This window comes from Artemia franciscana, chromosome 13 (assembly GCF_032884065.1).
Source record: "Artemia franciscana chromosome 13, ASM3288406v1, whole genome shotgun sequence".
Taxonomy (NCBI): domain Eukaryota; kingdom Metazoa; phylum Arthropoda; class Branchiopoda; order Anostraca; family Artemiidae; genus Artemia; species Artemia franciscana.
In genome coordinates, this window is record NC_088875.1 from 1,446,093 (window position 1) to 1,462,922 (window position 16,830).

At 36.5% G+C, this 16,830-nt stretch overlaps 1 protein-coding gene across 3 annotated transcripts in view; it reads left to right on the plus strand.

Moving 5' to 3' along the window:
* LOC136034364 (cytochrome P450 4C1-like) overlaps positions 1-16,830 on the plus strand; it is a 290,741-nt gene that overhangs the window by 219,139 nt on the left and 54,772 nt on the right. The gene's annotated exons all lie outside the window — the stretch shown is intronic.

Below are 16,830 nucleotides of genomic sequence, written 5' to 3' on the forward strand. Positions count from 1 at the left end.
CCATTCAATCAGTTTTGGCTCAGAATGAGGGATAGAATGAGCCCTTAATCAACTTTTTACGATCGTCCCTTTTATGTAGCTTCATCGGTAGAAAAAAAAGATCCCATCGAAAGTCACGATGCATAAATATTTCTTATAATTTTTTTCAGTTTTGAAATTAGTCTGCCAAAAAGCAAATTATACATAGTATTTTGAAAATTTATTGAGTACTGAACACGGTCTAAATGTAACTGTATCTTGGAATTTTGTGGCTTTAGAAGCAGTGACTGCATTGTGGATTCCACAATACACATATCCCTGGGTCCATAGGAGCCCTACCCCGTCATTCAGACGACAGCCAAAAGGTGCATGTTATGTCATAGGCGATATTTTCTAAGAGATGTAGGTGCATGTTACGTAATAGGGGATTTTTTTTTCTATGACTGTTATGCTTAAGAAACATAGGGGTGCGAGGGAAACCTTCCGAGGGTTCGCTAAATCAAAATTTCTTTAATGTTTACCTAATAGTTTCTTTTAAAAAATCTGCGAGGGCCAGGGCTTGTTTATTTCAGGATTTCTAAGATTGTTATATAATAAAAAGTCTTTAAAAACCTTCAGGGGCTTCTTTAATTAGGTTTTCTAAGATTTTTCTTTAAAAAACCTTCAGCGCTTCACTACCCCAGGATTTCTAAGGTTGTTCTTTAAAACATTCAGGTCTGCTTTGTCCTGAGATTTCTTACATTGTTCTTTAAAAAACCTTCAGGGCTTCTTTACCCCACTGTTTACTTGGGTTTTACGCAATAGTTTCTTTTCAAAAAACCTGTGAGTTTAAGGGCTTGTTCACTTCATAATTTCTAAGATTGCTAAATAATAGAGAGTCTTTAAAAATCCTACAGGGGCTTTTTACCCCAAGAGTTTCTTTGAGTGTTCTTTAAAAAATCTTCAGGGGCTTCCTTCCTTAAGATTTTTAAGATTGTTCTTTAACAAACCTTCAGGGCCCCCACCAAATCATTGTCATCTTGGTTGTTATGACTAAAAACCTTCAGACCCCTCATCGAATCTGGATTTTATTTTAAAAACCATCAAGGGGCCACCCCTCCAGTAAGGGGCGTTGTCCATAGATCATACCAATTTATTCATGCTTATCCCCCATTTCGTGCTAGCAAATTTGCAGCCATTTTTTATATGTAGGACTGTTACAGAGACTGTTAATTTTGTGGAACAAAGGATTCGCGGTATATCTCGGAAAACAGAAACGTCATCAGCTACTATTCTAACGGGTAACCGAGTAATTCCATTGTCCCTGGGAGGGAGGGGGAGGGTATAAAAACGGTTATTAGAAAGCAATTTTATTAGTTTGACATAAGATCTTGAGCGTGTCATATTCTAAAATGGAATCTCATAAAAAATTTGAAAAAGGATTGGACATCTGCTTACATGCTGGTGAGTCTATCTTTCTATCTATCCCATCGACCAAATTTGAGATACTATAGCTTACTATATTAGATAAAGAGATAACCCCCTCCCCCAATAAGAAGTTTTATCACTGATAGAATAACCTTATTTTCTCGCTAAATTCATTAAAAGCGCTTTCAAGCTTATTAGGCATAAGCTGCTTATGCCTTATTATAAGGCATAAGCTGGGTTAAACCAAAAAACCATATGTTTCTACCGAACAGCTGTTATGAAATAGGCGGGAGGGAGGCGGCCATCTCTTTATTGAAAAATTGAAATTCAATCTCTTTTAAAGGGAAATTTTTACGCCCCCTCCCGAAAAGAAGGCGAGGACTATGCAAAGCGGGGAGAATAATGCCCTTTCAAGACCGTCAGTCATCATGTATACCGGCCCTTCTACGCCCTCCCTACAGTGCGAGAATGCTCCCCCTACACAATCACGATCCAGGGCCCTCTGCCCCTTGCATGCAAGAGAAGAATGCTACCCCATTGCCCCCGAGCCCCAGGAGACTCAGGCTATGGGGTCTTCTATACCCATCATGCAAGATGTCGCTCTTAATATAAGTGTAAATTTATTGATATTTCTCGAAAAACCTATCTCCTTTTCTAGCTAATGCATAATCTTGTTCAGATTAATACTTCAATATCAAACAGTTCGTGGTAACGAACTGTAGTAAGGAGCGACCCGGCTCAATAGTAACCAAAACTCTAAAAAATGGAATTTTGATGCCAATACCTACATCAAAAGAATCGCATTTTAATGTTGATTTTAAATATATAAGTTTCATCAAGTTTATTCTTACCCATCAAAAGTTACGAGCCTGAGAAAATTTGCGTTATTTTAGAAAATAGGGGGAAACGCCCCCTAGAAGTCACAGAATCTTAACGAAAATCACACCATCAGATTCAGCGTATCAGAGAACCATACTGTAGAAGTTTCAAGCTCCTATCTACAAAAATGTGGAATTTTGTATTTTTTGCCACTAGGCAGGTCACGGATGCGTGTTTATTTGTTTTTTTGTTTTTTTTCTCCAGGGGTGATCGTATTGACCCAGCTGTCCTAGAATGTTGCAAGAGGGCTCATTCTAACGGAAATGAAAAGTTCTAGTGCCCTTTTTAAGTGACCAAAAAAACTGGAGGGCATCTAGGCCCCCTCCCACGCTATTTATTTTACCAAAGTTAACGGATCAAAATTCTGAGATAGCCATTTTATTCAGCGTAGTCGAAAAACCTTATAACTATGTCTTTGGGGACGACTTACTCCCCCACAGTCCCCGTGGGAGGGACAACAAGTTACAAACTTTGACCAGTGCTTACATATAGTAATGGTTATTGGGAAGTGTACAGGCGTTTTCAGGAGGATTTTTTTGGTTGGGGGAGGGGTTGAGAAGAGGGGGATATGCTGGGGGAACTTTCCATCGATAATTTGTCATGGGGGAAGAAAATCTCCATGAAGGGAGCGCAGGATTTATTAGCATTATTTAAAAAAAACAACGAAAAAATAAATATGAAAAAGTTCTTTCAGCTGGAAGTAAGGAACAGCATTAAAACTTAAAACAGACAGAAATTATTACCCATTTGAGGGGCTCACCTCCTCCTAATACCTCGCTCTTTACGCTAAAGTATTTTTAGTAATTTCAACTATTTATTCTACGGCTTTTGTGATTCTGGGGTCATTCTTAATGAATTGGGACAAAATTTAAGCTTTAGTGTAAAGAGCGAGGGTCTGACAAGGGGGCGAACCCCCTCATATATGTAATAAAAATATGAGAATACAAAAGTTCTTTACGTAAGCTAATTTATAAGTTACGTAAATCTTTTACTAATAAAAATATTCGTAAAAAATTAAAAGTTCTAGTTGCCTTTTTGATTAACCAAAAAATTGGAGGGCAACTAGGCTTCCTCCCCCGCTCTTTTTTTCTCAAAATCATTCGATCAAAATTATGAGAAAGCCATTTAGCCAAAAAAAAAAAAAAAAAAAAAAAATGCAAATATCGTTTTAATTATTCCTCTGCGGAGAGCCAAAATCAACACATGCATTGATTCAAAAACGTTCAGAAATTAAATAAAAAAAAAAATTTTTAACTGAAAGTAAGGAGCGACATTAAAACTTAAAACGAACAGAAATTACTTCGTATATGAAAGAGGCTGCTTCCTCATCAACGCCCCGCTCTTTACGCTAAAGTTTTTTACTGTTTTAAAAAGAAAAATTGAGAGAAAGAGTCAAACTTTAGTGTAAAGAGCGGGGCGTTGATGAGGAAGCAGCCTCTTTCATATACGAAGTAATTTCTGTTCGTTTTAAGTTTTAATGTCGCTCCTTACTTTCAGTTAAAAAAAACGTGTTATTTTTATTTAATTAGGATCTAGCGCAAGAACATGAGATAGTTGGATAATGAGCGAGCCCTTTTTTGCCTCCTGTGGGAGAGAGGGGGTTAATGCTATTGCCTCATCGTAAAAATAAATCATTCTTTGAAGAGCATTTCGCGAAAAACTAATTTTTTGTGGAAACTATTAAGAATATTGGTTTTACCCCTATCTTTTAAAAGTAACGCATTGCTTTTAGTTTACTATAGGAACCTTTTCAATAGTTTTGAGAACTCCCTCGGTCCTAAAGGAAATGGACTTATTAGCATGCTTTCAGCAACTGTGAGTGTTTTTAAAATAATTTTGCGTTCTAGAAAGGACTTTTGAGGGGTGTACCCCATTGTTTTTTTTCAATTTTTTAATGAGGAAAAATATCAGGGGCCCTTACTGTAGTTTTGAGAGGAGACCACCTGGGAAATAGCTAAAAAGAAGACATTCTTCACAGGGTAATAACTAAGATAATCCTGTTTCTAAAAATAATGTATTCTAGAGTTTAATAGCGTTCCCTCTAAGAAGGGTATTTGAGGGCCCTTAGATTAGTATCCCTTTTCAGCATAATTAGGTCCCCCTGGCCTGCAAGTTTTGAAGGGAGTTGAGGAGCCTTAGATTAATATTCTTTTTCTCAGCTAAATACTTCAATGGGAATAACAATTTTTTATTCTTTTTTCAGGCCATACCCGAAAAAGATTTTGATCTAATGATTGATGATTTCTTCGCGGACCTCCTTGGGACCAGACTAGAGCAAACCTCGAGAATGGATACTGATACCCCCTCATTAAGTTTTTAAGACTATTTATAACGTTGTAGCATCTGAAACGTAAAGAGGGGTAACTTTTGTGGTAATATCTGGTCATGCAAATTCATAGCTCGTAGTTTGGTGGGCTATGGACTCGAAGGATACATGTTTGGAATAATTTTTGGTCATTAAATGCTTAACTGGTAGTTGGTCTGAATACATCCAAAGGATCAGCTTTCCCATCCATGGTCCTTAAAACTGTAAATGGTAATGAGGTTTCAATACATCCGAAGGGTACCTTTGGACGCCGATGCACGGTCATTAAATTCTTAACTGGTAGTGAAGACTCGGTACACCCGAAGGATTACTTTGGGAGTCCATGTATGGTAATTAAAATCTTAACTGCTAGTTTGGTCTCAATATATCCGAAGGTTCACTCTTACGTATTCTATTATCTCTCAGCCTAATGTAAGTTCCTTCACAGCATGAAATCGAGAGTGTTTCAATGAGGTAATAAGCGCTTATTATTTTCTCGGTTCATATACCAGCATTACCTCTGCAATGTCATAACAATGCATGTAGGCCACCACAGGAAATTGAACGTGAATGGGATTGTAGCGCGGTGGTGAGCCCTTTTAGTGCACTTTCCCCCAATTTTGATGTGGATAGTTTTGTGAGGGATCTCGGTATCGATGCGAAATTTTTGGACAATGTCTCAGTGCAAGTGCCGCCTAGCAAGGTTGAGGAGGTGCTAAGTGAACAGACGCCCGCCCCTTACAGTGATATGAGGGAACCAGAACAAATTGGTGCTGGCTCACCCTCTATTTTGCCTTATTTTCACCTTGTTGATATCGCTTTGCGCAATATTTATGTTTTTAGAGCTGAGTTTGGAGGCCCCTTCAACACTTATAAGTGGTATTATCCATACGGCTCTAGTAGACATTGCACACTCCTATATAAGCAAGATTGGAGAGCATGATAAAAACACATTTGGGAGGCGGGAGGTAGGGACAGCGTGAAAGTATCCATCGCCCAAAAAATATTTTTTCATATGAAAAGACGAATAATGTGTACTCGTATTACCTACAAAGGGAATTGCGGACGCTTCACCCGGGCTGACACAATTTTGAGGGTGGTTTTTTTCGGAATGGGTGAGGTATATTTTAATAGAGTAGAGAATCACAATGAAAATGGGTGCCGGTCAGTTGTTTTTATAGCAAATTTAAATGTAAATGTAACAAAGTTTAAAAATGAATTTGTTTTTAGAGGTGGGGGGGGGGAGAATGAGCTGAAAAAACATCATGCAGATTTGAGGGCGTGCGTTGTTGTACATCATTTTCGTTTTGAAACGGGCTTAGAGTGTTTTAAGCATTCAGTCCTTGTCGCTGGGCATAAACCATGTTTCAATGATGTTAGTAAGACACATTTGGCAGTTAAATGTGGTGGGGAGGGAATAGAGTTTCCTAAAGTAGACTTGATTGTTTAAAGGGACAATATTCTGTAATGCCTAAGGGAATAGATATTTTTGAGAGGGCAAATGAGTATTTAAAGATTGCGATTTCGGTGTTACAATACGATACAGAACATGAAGTGGGGAAACTTAAAGATAAATAGGTGCTTTGTATTCAGCAAGGGCTCTATCCTTTGAATCGGGGAAACACTGGGTATGGCTTCTTAAGAGCCTAAACCTGATGCAAATTGTCATTTCTTTCCTATTACTAATATTGGTAAGGCTTAAAATGAGGATAAGAAGTACACCTAACGTCATTATTCTCCAGTGTTTCCTTCCGGATTCTATACTAAACTAAAATTGAAAAGCCACTTGAGGCACTGGAACAATCATGGGTATCAGTCCGTGAAGACGGTTTTGGGTGTCGATGCTATCTGGTGGCTTAAGAATTTCCAGAATTCGCTCCTAAAGAGCGAAAAATTGGCGTTTGACATCGAGACCGAATTCATGGATGTTTGCGATCCATTAGACTCGAACCGTGTTAAAGCACATGAAGCCATTACGGTCTCTTTTGCTCACGGGCAAAGAGACTCGAGTAATATTATGCAATTGGTAGAGATATTTGAGACATTGGGCGGGGAAGCTTGTTTACGCACAGATATGGTTGCACTCATTAATATAGCCAATAAGTTTATTTCACGGCTGCGCAATAGAAATTATCCAATGGCTTTCACCAGAAGACCAGTTGACAATAAAAAATGAAGATATATGTTGGGTTTGCAAGAAAAAATCTGTTGAGGGTAGTGAGGGGGGAATAACTTTAAGGGGATGGCACATAAATCTTGTATTGTAAATTTTATGCAGCAATACTTTCTGCTGGTTTACATGCGCAAATCCACACATGATTTGAAATTCATATTACCAGCATTGGAATGTTTGCTGAAACGTAAAGTTGTAGATGGGGCATGGGTAGATGGGTCTTTTTCGTATAACATCATCCCCAAATCATCTGAAAATTCGCTGCTCTTAGAATTCAAATGGACAACAGTTGAAAATGATAATACGTACTTTTAGATTTGGTTTCTAAGATTCATATAGTTTCTTCCCTAAATCCCTTAGTCAACTCATTCAAGTACTAAAAAGCGACATCTTTAATAGTTTTCGCCTTCTCAAACAGCAATTTCCAAAGGATGAAATGTACGATTTATTAATTTGTAAGGGCATATCCCCGTATGAGTACTACAAATCCATGTCGAGCCTACGCGAGGAAAAATTGCCACCCTTCGAAGCGTTTTTAGACACAGTTTATGATCGTCGCTATACCAATGCCGAATATGAAATTGCTAAAAAATTTGGCCAAGGGAGTGTGCAAAAATGGGGGTATTATTGTAAAATATACATTGCAAGTGATGTACTGACGCTTTTGGATATTGTCTGTATAAACATGGATAAAATTCATGGGGAAGTTAGGTTGTATTTGGGGTATTATTTTTCAACTCCTCATCTGGTCATGGATTTAATCCTTAAAATCAGTGATGAGAAAATAAGTCTGATCACCGACGTAGATCAAAACTTATTTGTATAGGGATTTGGATAGGGGGTTTTCTGGATATGAACTCCCTTTATCCGTCGGCACTGTCTCTTTTCTCTTTGACGTATGGGAATTACAAATGGCTGGGCAATCCTTTTGCTTCCCCGACATTTACACTGTTTAGGAGAATGGACCACAAGGGTGGTTTTTCGAAATTTACGATGAAATACCAGTGGAACTTCATGACTCGATAAAGGGCTTTCACAAATAGAATAGTGCCTAGGGATTCATTGGGTCACTATATTTGTCTTCAGAGGATGTGGGTATGCACGGGGCACCTTGAACACAAAACATTATTACTGAGCTTCACCCAAAACACTGAGCAATCACTTTCTCTTGCGGTGGATGCGAGCCTACGGTATCAAAGTCACGAAGATTCGTAGAATCCTCCTATTTTATCAAAAGCCATATTTGAAGACGCTAATTGAAACCTTTGACAGTAAACGTTCTGAAAAAAAAAAAAATGAAGACTGAAAAAGAGATATTTAAGCTAATTTTAAATTCGACCCTCTGCAAGTTGTGCGAGAATTTGCGCAATAGGAGTCGTTGTGACGTTGTAACCAACCCAAAAGAATGTAATCGGATCATTGCAAAATCCGAATTTCACATTGCCCACGATCATAGGTTTCAATATGGTCCTCTTATATAGAAATTAAATAAAAAAAACTAGTTTTTTAACTGAAAGTAAGGAGCGACATTAAAACTTAAAACGAACAGAAATTACTCCGTATATGAAATGGGTTGTCCCCTCCGCAGTCCCACGCTCTTTACGCTAAAGTTTGACTCTTTGCCACAATTCTACTTTTTAAAACAACTAAAACTTTAGCGTAAAGAGCGTGGGACTGCGGAGGGGACAACCCATTTCATATACGGAGTAATTTCTGTTCGTTTTAAGTTTTAATGTCGCTCCTTACTTTCAGTTAAAAAACTAGTTTTTTTTATTTAATTTCTGAACGTTTTTGAATTAATGCATGTTTGATTTTGGCTCTCCGCACATAAATTATTGAAATGAAATTAGTATATTAATTTTTTTTTGGCTAAATGGCTTTCTCTTAGTTTTGATCAGACGATTTTGAGAAATAAGGGGTGGGGAAGGAGGCCTAGCTGCCCTCCAATTTTTCGGTTACTTAAAAAGGCTACTATAACTTTTAATATTCAATGAACGTTTTTATTAGTAAAAAATATACGTAACTTAAGAATTAACTTACGTAACAAACTTTTATATTCTTATATTTTTATTATGTGTACGAGGGGGTTTGTACCCTCGTTAATACCTCGCTCTTTACACTAAATCGTAAGTTTTGTTCCAATTCTTTAAGAATGACCCCTGAATCAAATAGGCCGTTGAATAAATAGTTGAAATCACTAAAAATATTTTAGCATAAAGAGCGAGGTATTTATCTCCTCCTAAATACCTCGCTCTTTATGCAAAAGTATTTTTAGAGCCCTTCATATGCGTAATAATCTCTGTTTGTTTTAAATTTCAATGCTATTCCTTACTTTCATTTGAAAAAACGTTTTCATGTTTATTTTTTCATTGTTTTTTTTTATAGTAATGCTAGAAAATCCTGCGCCCTTTTCATTGAATTTTTTTCAACCATGGCATATTTCTCCAAGGAAAGATCCTCCCACATAGCCCCCTCCCTCAACCCTACCCCCAAAACCAAAAAAATCCCCCTGAAAACGTCTGTACACTTCCCAATAACCATTATTATATGTAAACACTGGTTGAAGTTTGTAACTTGCAACCCTCCCCCAGGGACTGTGGGGGAGTAAGTCATCCCCAAAAACATAGTTATTAAGATTTTCGACTATGCCAAACAAAATGGCTATCTCAAAATTTTGATCCGTTGACTTTGGGAAAAAAATGAGCGTGGGAGGGGGCCTCGATGTCCTCCAATTTTTTTGGTCACTTAAAAAGGGCACTAGAACTTTTCATTTCCGTTAGAATGAGCCCTCTTGCGACATTCTAGGACCACTTGGTCGATACGATGACCCCTGGGAAAAAAAAACAACAAAAAAACAAAAAAACAAACAAATAAACACGCACCCGTGATTTGTCTTCTGGCAAAAAATACAAAATTCCACATTTTTGTAGACAGGAGCGTGAAACTTCCACAGTAGGGTTCTCTGATACGCTGAATTTGATGGTGTCATTTTCGTTAAGATCCTACGACTTTTAGGGGGTGTTTCCCCCTATTTTCCTAAATAAGGCAAATTTTCTCAGGCTCGTAACTTTTGATGGCTAAGACTAAACTTGATGAAACTTATATATTTAAAATCAGCATTAAAATGCGATTCTTTTGATGTAGCTATTTATATCAAAATTCAATTTTTTAGAGTTTTGGTTACTATTGAGCCGGATCGCTCCTTACTACAGTTCGTTACCACGAACTGTTTGAAAAGAAATGTAGTTTTAAATAAAAATATTATTGCTGGCAGTGCCATATTAGGAACTTCATAAAAACGCATTTTAGTACAGTGTGTGTAAGCTACAATGGCCGGGGGAGGGATAAGTATAGGTTTATTATTAGGACAATGATTCATTATTGTTAAAAATTAAAATATATAATTTATTAGACGATTTGGAAAATGGTGAGCACATTAGCTCTCGAATGGATTACACCAACTTGGACGAGTTGCTGCACCAACTTGGCAGCAGTCCGCAAATAAGTTGGTGTTTTTAAAATCTGAGACGGGGAGCCGCTTGATATCGAAAGGTGTGCTTGCAGTTCCAAAGGTGTGGAAATGCATTGTATGCAAACACACAATGAGGATATCACACAAGTCTGCAAGGAGGTACCTTCACACTATTCAGAGGATAATTTCAAAGGAAAGTAAAGGAAAATTTCAGTGTTTATAGGAACTACGTAGAAAATAATTTAACTGCAAGAGCAAGTGTTATGGCTATTCTCTTTTTAAAATTAGAAGCTATACAGTTCGAGAAGAGAAAAATGCCATGTCGGCTATTTTGGACGAACCACCTTTCGGTTGCTAAATTACTTTAAATACAGACGTATATGTAGAACAGACGCCGTCTTGGTCTGGAGAAAGATCAACAGTTGGTGGAAGTGGGATACGATCAGTTTCTAGCTCAGTAATGTGTGTTTTCTAGTCGTTTTCTTGTGTTTTTACAAGTAATGTCTTTTCTAGTCGTTTTCATGTGTTTTGACATGATTTTTATTTATTTATATTTCTATATTTTATGGGGCAAAGCAGAAAAAGTTCTATACTATGAATTTACAACCATCGCCCCGCCGCAGCGGCGCTTCCCGGCCGCTGTTCTGGCCATAACATCCTCTGGTCGTGTCCGGTCCTCCGGATGTTTATTTATGAGTGCATGTTAAATGTAAATATGTTCAAGTGTCTATTTTATGTTGTTGACTCATGTTTATATGAATATTTTTTATGCAGTATATTTATTCCTATTAAAAAAACCATTTATTCTATTTTTGATTATTTATTCAACAGATTGAGATTAGGCTCGATTAGTTGTATTTTGACATCGGGGGAGTATGTATCAATTTAAAACGCCATTCAGATCCATTTTTGTGCGGGCCATCAATTTTTAGCAAAACGACACCTAATAAAAATAATACAAAGTCGTGATAAAACGTTTTTTGAAAATCTGAAAATATCTATTATTGCTATAGTGTGTGGCAAGGGTCCTATGATAAAGTAAAGAGTATTGCACCAGACATAAAATTCACACGGGGACTTGACGTGTTTAATACTATTGAACAAAACTCGTGGTTGATTAATGATGATTTTCCTGAATAGAATGGTTTCAGGAGATGCTACAGTTATTCACGGTACGGTCTCATAAAGAAATTTACTTAGCTCTCGTTCTGCGTAATCTCTTTCAATAGAGCAAATGTATGAGAACACGTGCTTTAAACTGTACTTACTGTATCATCCCTAGGGTTGATTGTGATTCACACATTTATTCAACAGATTGAGGTTAGGCTCGATTAGTTGTATTTTGACATTGGGGGAGTATGTATCAATTTAAAACGCCATTCAGATAATTGTTTTGCGGGCCATCAATTTTTAGCAGGATGATTGCTAAAATTTTTTTATCAAGATGATGGCCTAGGAAAGCTATACTCAAGCATGGAATTGACAGTGAATTCATTAATCTCCTATCTGAGGTTTCTTTAATTTCAACTGAAGGCTATGTTCAACTCCTCGAAGGTGTTAGACAACAGACAAAGTAACGTCGTTCGCTTGTTCGTGGCATAGCTTGCCAAAAGAAAGGAAAAGATTTTCTTAATAAAACGGCTTGTTCAAATGATTAGTAGTTTCTTTTCATTGCTAATACCGTAAATCCCGGGACTTTGAACACTATTCCGTAAAAATGACCAAACCTTACAAATTGACGCCAATTGAACTCCTTCTTTTCCTAAAGAGCACCTTGAAGATAATTTTGATAAATTTACTAACAATGAAACAAATGTCGATGATGAAACATTAATTTTGCTTCAAAATACCCCTCGATGTGTCGATAAGCTTTGATCTTATCGTGAAAACTGCTCTAAGTAAGTGTCATGATCAAGCTCCAACTTCTGAAAATTCTGAAGCTTTGAAAACGCGAAAACAAGACGAAGACTTATCTAAAGTTTCATCAAGTGTTGTGGATTTAATGCTCATTCGCATTATGAGCAGAGTAAAGACTCTTGACTTATCTCGCTGAAAATGAACAAGTACAAATTGGCGACAAAAGAATGAATTTTTATTCGATGGCAAGAGTTAAAATTTAATTGATTTGGTATCAGATTTGATTGCAAATCTTACAAGACCTCAAAAATTCGATAGTCATTTATATAAGTTTTCAAAGTCATCAAATTTTCTAAAACGTCTTATTAGAATAAACATGTTTTAAAACGATTTAGGGAATGTGAAGAAATATCAAAAGATATAACTTTTTTGGAAAGCACGCAAAGTGGGCGTGATGATTTAAAAGGTATTAAACGAAAGAGTCTTTCCACTACATTTAGTATGCAAAGGGGTAACGAACAATCCACACCGCTTTTACATTCAGAATTTCTCAGGTTTTGAAACAGGCTTATGAAAGTATTGGTGAAGGGGGAAGTTTCGGTTTTCCCGCCACACTAGTCCAAGTCGCTGGAGTTGAAAAGAAGCTAGCAAAATAGTATTTACAGAATGAACCCAGTTACGCTCTTCATCGAATTCATAGAGTTTTCGGTAATTGTTATCGAAAAAGTAAAGCTTTTTCCCCTTGAATATATTACTTGAAGAATTTTTGACTCTAGAAGAGGTTCAAATATGTCACAATAGACCGTTCAAGTATGTTTTACTTGTAGTCAGTGCTTTTTTGTCGCTATGCATACACCGTTCCACTCGGTTCAAAGAGAGGCGATGAAGTTTATAGTATCTTTGAACGTGATTCTTATAGAATAATTCAAACAGATGGAGGAAGTAAATTTGTAAATCCACACGTAAAAGAGGTTTTATTGAAATATAATATAATACTCCATCACAGTCATAGTCCTATAAAGGTGATACTGGCTGAACGCTTGATAAGAACGATTCGACTTTTAATTTCGAGATATTATACATTATCTCGATTTAGATAAAATCATGTTGATTTATAGACAACGTCCCCATTGGTCACTTTATAATCTTCAAGTCCTCTTGAAGATTAACTTCAAGTCCTCTTGCAGTTTATCACAATAACAATACACTTGACATTTTTCTTTACAATGTTCCAATGAAAAGGTTGTGAAGAAGAAATTTAATGTTGGTGATACACTTCGAATCAATCAAACAAATAATATTTTTGAAAAAGGGAATTACTCGTGGTCCACTGAACTTTTTAACGTGTCAGAAGTCTTGACACTAAACCTGTAAACTATCATCAATAGGATGTGAAAGATGACGGGATTCTTGGCGGTTTTTATAATTGTGAATTGAAAAAATAAAAAATAATGGAATGTGTCAGATTAAAAAGATATTTAAAGGCTCGTACTCTTTAAGTGCAAGTGACAGTTGCTTATTAGTTGGCTTGGATACAACTCCGATTTTGATTTTTAATTTGCCGCTGAAGTTTTCACAATGCCTCATGATTTGTTTGTGACATTCATGTTCAATGTCTCTTACCGCCTCTTTAGTAATCTAAAAAAAGCGATATTTGGACAAAACTCTTCCCTGCCATCAAACTCGAGGGAAGGTATGAAGTTACTCTTGCTGATTGTATTCTTAAAAATACATATGGTATCCTGAGAAAGGATCGTACATATGATATTAAAGTAAGACCTCATGATTGGCCACTTGCTACCAAGAAATGGATAGAATCAATAAACTTGGGTGAATTTCCCTTCGTCACTGCGTTAAGAAGCATGAGTATGCGAGCATATATGAATATGCGTGTAATTCCATCATCAGGAATTACACGTTATTAGAAACATATTGACTGATTTGTATCGTTCTATCAGGAGAAAAATCTCTACTTGTAAAAATAGTGTATTCCCAGTAACTATTCCACGGAACGGAGCAAGATTTATATTAGTTGCTCCATTGAACTAAGGTTCCATTGAACTAATAATGATGTAACATTCTATTGACAATGGGAATGTTATTCTCAACGATAATCTGAGACATGTTCTTGGTTATAAACAGAATGTAATCGATGGTCGTTGCGCCGGTAGCACCAGTGGCATGGATAGTGTTATTTTTGCCCATTATCCCCTCGATTTCTCGTCTGACAATTGTGTATTTCTTAAAGCTTCATTCGCTGAAACATCGAGAGTTGGTAACAGATGTCATTTTTCTACGTATTCTCGAACGAAAAAGAACTCATGAACAAATTCACCACTATAATATAAAGCATCTTCAATATATTCCATTCAACACTTCATATTCGGACCTCTGTTTTTTAACATTAAGAGGCGAATTGGGTGATCCTCTAGCTATAACAAATTCTTTGACTGTGATTATATGTAGTTTTTGACCCATTCAGTACGATAGCTAATAGAAAAACTACCTTTGTTTGTCCTGATGTTTATTGCTATTTTACTATTCTGGGACCACGACAATTGGGTCATGGAAAAGCTTATTACAGCATTATTACGGTCTCGGCAATTAGTTTGCTAAGGTATTTCGCTCTGCTCTACCCCCGGCTAAAAATATATTGCACTGGGTGCCGTTGATTTTGCCGCGGAATTCTCTGGGAAGGATTTCTAAGAAAGTCCTTCGCAAAATCTCAGGTCAAGTGCGCGATACTTTGGAGAGCTTGAAATAGTGACAAAACGGAAAAGATTTTAAGAGAGTGAGAAATACCTCATTCCTCATTCGTCTCAACTCAGGCCGGAAGCGTAAGACATCGCTCTTGTCGAAGAAGAAAAAGGAACCAAGAGTAATTATCGTTAGATCGAAAAAGAATTTCTTTTTCTAGAAATGGCATATTTGCGTCATAAAGAATCTCATCCTTCAGTCAACTCATCTCCAAATTTTTCACTACAGCAAGTGTTGATGTAAGTTTAAAACATGGCTACTATAAACACTTTAATCCGCAACAACCGCTCTCTGAAAATGTACATTTTCAATCATTTTTGTATATTTTCACAATCGGAGAATGGAAAACGTCTATTATGAGAGTCACAAATCTTTAAGACGGTAATTACAGTCTTTCATTTGCATTGCGTATCTCTGTGAAATTTACATGGGTTGCATAAAGTACACTTGTCATCATAGTCATCATCAAAAGTACAATTCTCACAGGATGACCAGCTGCCCATTCTACACAAACACAATGTGTAAAAAATTTTTCGATGTTGGCTTTCTCACTTCCAAAACAAACTGACTGGTGGGGAAAATGAGGAGGAGTAATCGAGTGATGTCACGAAACTTATATCTTGTTTCCTTGGGAAATGACCGTCTAAATAGGGGTTGAGAGCAAAATCATAATATAGTTTTGTTTTGTTTCAATTAGTATATCAATAAATTTAGTAAATGCATCTGGACCACGACATAAAAATTTCATGCAATAGTCCAAAGACGGAGACACGCTTTTTATTATATCGTCAATCATTCTCTTTGTGAAAATGTTGTCCTTTGAACAGATAATTCTAGAAAATCATCATCTAGAATCAAATATTTTTTCAAATTCACTATATTCCGTATGATTTTATGTTTGTCTATTCCAGTCATTGTTAATCCTGACACTCTCACTATCTATTATAGACTAATTGATGATCTCACTAGTAGGGGCGGATCTGGAAAGAATCTTGGGGGACCACTGGACTAAGGGCGCCAATGTGACTCGAGTTGGGCACCGAATTAACAATATTATTTAAAAAAGATTATAAAAGAAAAAAGAACGGAATAAGTGTGCCAGAAGTGTCTTTGCGGGAGGGTCGTACCCTGCGACCCCACGGATCTGTTCCTGGCTTAAATTGCTTTTAACTATTTCATTCATCTAGTTTCAACCATATTGGCTATATAGTTAAAATAAATAGATAGATAAATTTATTGACACGAAAGCCCTATTGGGCCATTCGCTATTTAATTTGTCACAAAACAAAAATCAAGGATTTTTTGAGGGTGGAGGGGGTCTTTTATTATCCAAAACTTACCTTTCGATTTCCGGGTATTTTCGGATATTTTACCGAAACATCCGCAAATATCTTTCGACCCCCTTGCACATTCAGCCGTCAGTCTTCGTCTCTTATCAATTCTATGCTCGTGTCCAAATTTTTTATTTTTATCCATTTTGAACTTTTAGCTACAAACCTATTTTCCAATCTGTCATTGTGAATAGACAAATAGCTATAACTTCCGGTGCTAGCGAATATTTGTCGAACGTTTAACATAAAGAAAAACTGGTTCATCTTCAGCATGAGTTTCCATGTTCGTAAAATAGGGGAGAGATATTACCAATCAAAGATTTTTATGCCAATTTTGCAGATATATACTGCAATTCTGTACTGCGTTATATATATATATATATATATATATATATATATATATATATATATATATATATATATATATATATATATATATAAATATATATGCAATTTTGCAGATATATACCAGCAAACGCGGTTGGTACGTTTTTGACATTACTAAGATTCTGCAGTAAACAGCAGTTCAAGTTGGAATCAGTCTTTTTATTAGACAGTGAAGAAAAAGCAATAAACAGTACTGGATAATTCGGCCACATATACAGTTTCCATCGTCAGGAATTACACGTCATTAGAAGCACACTGGCTGATGACCATCACCGTTTAAGTA